The sequence below is a fragment of the Cupressus sempervirens genome, chromosome 2 (genome assembly GCF_028749045.1).
Source record: "Cupressus sempervirens isolate cs-2001-9-10 chromosome 2, ASM2874904v1, whole genome shotgun sequence".
In the NCBI taxonomy this organism is placed as follows: Eukaryota; Viridiplantae; Streptophyta; class Pinopsida; order Cupressales; family Cupressaceae; genus Cupressus; species Cupressus sempervirens.
The window spans coordinates 289,955,720-289,960,407 of record NC_143119.1 but is presented as its reverse complement, the minus strand read 5'-3'; the positions used below and the strand labels follow the sequence as shown (position 1 = coordinate 289,960,407).

General features: G+C 33.3%; 1 long non-coding RNA gene across 1 annotated transcript; it reads right to left on the bottom strand.

Moving 5' to 3' along the window:
• Positions 1-571: 571 nt before the first annotated feature.
• On the bottom strand, positions 572-2,949 carry LOC149572203 (uncharacterized). Its single transcript, XR_016358975.1, has 2 exons — positions 2,266-2,949; positions 572-960 (listed from the first exon to the last, which is right to left on the bottom strand). It is a non-coding gene; the product is annotated as an uncharacterized LOC149572203 (long non-coding RNA).
• Positions 2,950-4,688: the final 1,739 nt, after the last annotated feature.

The following is a 4,688-nucleotide window of genomic DNA, read 5'->3' as shown; positions in this document are numbered from 1 at the left end:
AATAGACAGGAGGTGTAGTTTTCTTATTTTTGGATTGTGAAAAATGATTTTAGCCCCAGCAAAATTGATAGCAGCCAATCAGATTTTAGAAATTAATAAACATAAATATATTTTAAAAATAAAGTATCTTTAAACCTTAGAATATTAGGCACTTGTTTTAAGAAAATTAATTGTATCTGGCGGGAACATTAGTTCCCAGGCAGGGACTAACTATGTCAATATTTCTACCTTCTTCCCTTTGATAGATCTAACAATCAACGTTATCCACCATCTCAATGTTTGCATGCCTACTACTATAAATCAGAAATTTCATTACATAATGTTTTGGCCAATTCATATCCTTCATACGCCATTATTAACTCACTAATCAACTTTCCCGATGACATTATTATTCCCATTGAACACTAAAAAAGAGATAAATAATTGCTTAGATATTTTTAATTGTTCAATAATACTTTCTTCCTAGTCAAATAAAACAAATTACTCAACGTCTTAGCATTATCTTTGGTATTAGATTAACTGCTACGAGGAATTTGTATTTTAAGACAAATTATTTAATTGGAGAAATGAGTTAGTTGCAAAATAAAGATTTCATTGTCATTCGCATATATTTCCCTCATGCTAGATATTCTCAAGCAAAGGATGTGAAAATCTCTGTCATGATCAAAACGTTTGGATGACTTATTAAACATGTCTATCAAATTAACATCTATTTGTCTGCAGTATGGCACATTCAGTTGGAAATATATACATTTCAATCTATTCATAACATCAAATACATCTGCACTGTTATAGACATTCTCTATCACAACTTTAATACTATGTAGAAATGTTGGATATAATTCTGAAGAGGCCAAATGGAGAAGACAGTTGTTCGGAGAAGTGTGCAATGGAGAAGAGCGCAGAGTACAGGAGTTGATTTTTTTATCAGACTTGCTGGTGCTCCCACTTTAGCATTAACTGAAAAAATAAGAAATAATCTTTGTACCAGTTTAACCAGAAAATGGAGAAATTTGCAAAATAAATTTAGCTAAAAAGTACTAGTCTTCCCAAAAGAATATGAAAAATAGAAAAGGCGAAAAGTTCCAAACAAATTTAACAGTAACGAGTTTAAAAAATCAAAGAAAATTCTAGTTTGAACATTTTTCTGTTCTGCCCTAATTCAAGTGAATGGCCTGAATGCCATACCTTTTTCATTTTCATCTTTTTTGCACCCAGAATCTCCTAACAGCTATAAGTTGAAAGAACACAAATCGGGAGTCCTTAAATGAGTTCTCTGAGTAATTAGATGTAGGGGAGAAGGAAGATGGTAACAATTACAAAACAGTATTAAGAAACAAACCCTAATATCATATATTCATTTGCTTATGCTAGTTTCCATTCTAAGACGCAGAAGTTGAGCAGAGGGAATAGATGAGGATTTTCTGAATCAAGAAAAAACAATAAATACAACAAAACCCACAAGCATAGGAGAGAAACCTTGAAATTAGAAAAAGCTTTTGAGAGTCCGAAACAAACAAAGAATAAACAAACAAGAACAGAAAGACAAATAAAGAAGACATTTTTGACTCAGTAAGAATTTGCTCACTATGATAATCTTCTACTTCTATATTCCCAAAGAATGATATAACTGCAAGATCTTAATAGCTTGTTATGTGCACATTAAATCTAACCAACTCTTTGCTATCAGAAATAAGACAAATATTGTGTCCCACAACTAGAATAGCGTTTTCCCAATACAGATAAATACAACTATGCGATCTACTCTATGGCTCTTGTTACTGCATATTGCTATCCCATGTATCAGATTGCCTTAACGCCATGATAACCCCTAGTTTGGCTTAACCTGAATCTCATATTTGATAGGTTTATGCTACGAATCGACTAATCCCTACTCTACTATGATTCGCCTACTATTCCCAATTCCTGATACACGTAGATCAACAGCAAGAGTTTAGAGAAAATTGTTTATTTATTATTAAACAATAATTGTATTAATTTGTTTCTGCGCCCAGATCAAAAAATACTCTAACCTATGTAGAGAACATCCAAAAACTGGAAAGGCACTTGAGAGAATGCTGTAGCATAGAATGAAATGCGAATGTAGAAGAGAACCCATAAATATATAATTAGCGAGTAAAGAAAACTAGATTCACCCAAATCATGGATACAAGTGAAGGCATATAGAAACAACCAAATTGACTGACTTAGATAGCATAGCATACATTAATGGAAATCTAAGCCCGAGAAGCAAAACATGCTTACCTGAGAACAAAGAAAACCTGTATAATGTCTCCTCTCTGATTTTCATAACCATAAAATGTGCTCAACCCTGTATTTGTAACCTATGGGCACCAACATCCACAAAGAACAATGAAAAATCACCCGTCGATTAAGGGATTTGCAGATTCACAAATTTATTCATTACACTATTTACTCAGAGCAATGAAGTCAGACGTACACAACTCCATCAAATCAAATAAAGACTCGCCTAAAAAATCGTCTTCCATTAATTGTTTGTCTTGTACTTAGATCATCCATCCTACACGACGCGATATTCAAAGGCAAGTTTTGATAAACACAGACTGGCTGCTAGATTTCTCAACACTGTTACTGGAGGTTCCACCTACCTTCTAAATGAAAATTGATTCATAATGCCGAATCTGATAGCATTTTGGAAAATCTGGGACTAAATCTCTACTTTTGTAGGTCATCATCTGGACGATCTCGTATAGAATTTTGAACAACAATGTACAAAAAGCCAACTCTTCAATCACATCGATCATAGCACATTAAAACAAAATGTAATTCAGGTGGGGTTTTCTATGAACAATGCCTACTCCAAATCATAGAGGAGCTGATAGATTAGTGGCATAGCAGCCTAAAATGTTTGCATTATAATATCGTGTGGGGGAGTTTTGCCACATTTTGAATCTAATTGTATTTGCACTTGGGACAACAACTCAATGGGTAATGCTCTGATGCAGGGTTATTGGAGATGATGAAGTATTTTTCGAGGCCAAGTGACATCTACATTGGATGCATAATATTACTACTATACGATAGCTCCACAGTCAAAGTATTTTTCATAGACTCTAGACACAATATCCAACCTGCTGCCAAGATATTATTTGCTTTCTTACACAGGCATCGTGATCATACTAGTATGATGAGCATGGGTGACTTGAATTACGTGTTGAAATTAATGTTGAAGTCTTTTCATGCTTTTTGGTCACAATCTATAGACTTACCTACTTACCTACTCTCTAAAAAAGAGACTTGCAATAAATGCTTGACTTCACAAATTAGTCACTTTAACCCAACAACTTTTGATTTTAAAAAAAAAAAACTCTAAAAAATTGATACAAAATTCCACAACACTGTTCACTATACAATCATATGTCAAAAATGCTTTACGAATTTTTAAAAAAATCAAAAAAATGAAACAACAATATACAAACATTCTTGAACAAAGCAATTGTGAAAAAATCAAATGATTTCATTGGCCAACAACAAAAGGCAAAAAGAACACGCACTAGATGCTATAGTATCCTACCTACGGTAGGGTAGGAACTAATAATACATTCCTTGCATAAAATCTATGATCATAATCATGAAATCAAACATAAGGGGGAGTAAATTTGGAGAAAATGATTAGGCAAGATCCATGGGAGGGGCTTGAGTTCTATTTTTGTGGAGGGGGTGACCCTATGATAACATTTTAAGGGGGGCTAAAGGTTTATTTAGAATCTTTTCTTACAAAATAGGAGCCCTAATTTTTTAGCATCTTAGTTTAAGAGGGTGAAAATGCGGTGGGGCTTGAATTAGACCCACCAACTTAGGGTCCATTTAGTAGTCGATTTTGATGGGAATAGGAAAATCTGCTTGCTAGAGTTCAAAAATTCAGCGTTTGGTTGTAAACATGAAAAGTAAAATTAAAATTTATTAGTTCTAATTTTAGCCTAAAATGAGCATAGCAGAATTCCTACTCAAAAGGTGGAATAGGAATAATTCCAATTTTTTAAAATCAAATTTTATATCTCATTGGGTCCAACCCTAGTTGTATAAGCCAACTTATCAGAGGAAAGTTATTTTTTGGTGAAATTTGGGGAGACATGCAACAATAGAGGCGTAGTCGGGGAGTTCGAACATTTTTTTTTCTCAAGCAAGCCCAACTCCAAAAAGATTCTTTAATGATGTTTAATGCTCACATTATTAAAATTTAAAAAAAAAAAAAAAAAAAACTTATTCTAATTCCAATTTCAATTTTTACAACCAAACATAGAAAATGCATCTTTAACTCCTCTTCTAGTTCAACCAAACAGGTCCAAATGATATTCCAAAAATTATTTTAAGAATATGCGAATTCTAGAAGTGGGCTTATTCCAACATTACTGAATGTCACATTCAGCAATTCCTGCAACCAAAATGAATTAATCTCTTTATTTTTAAAATTTATGAGACAACTAGATTCCTTTATTTTAGAAGCTGATTTTTTAAATAGGATTCAATTAAAAAAATCATGGGACTACTTCCCTCTAAATATTCCTAAAAAACCTCAACAACATCTACTCTATTTTTAAAGAAGCAAGTGCCCATGGGACTCCAAACTTAGATCGATCAGAGTCCCTACCCGTTCTTCTTGTCCAGGTAACACCTTCCTGCGATAACCCCCAAAACCCTCGGGC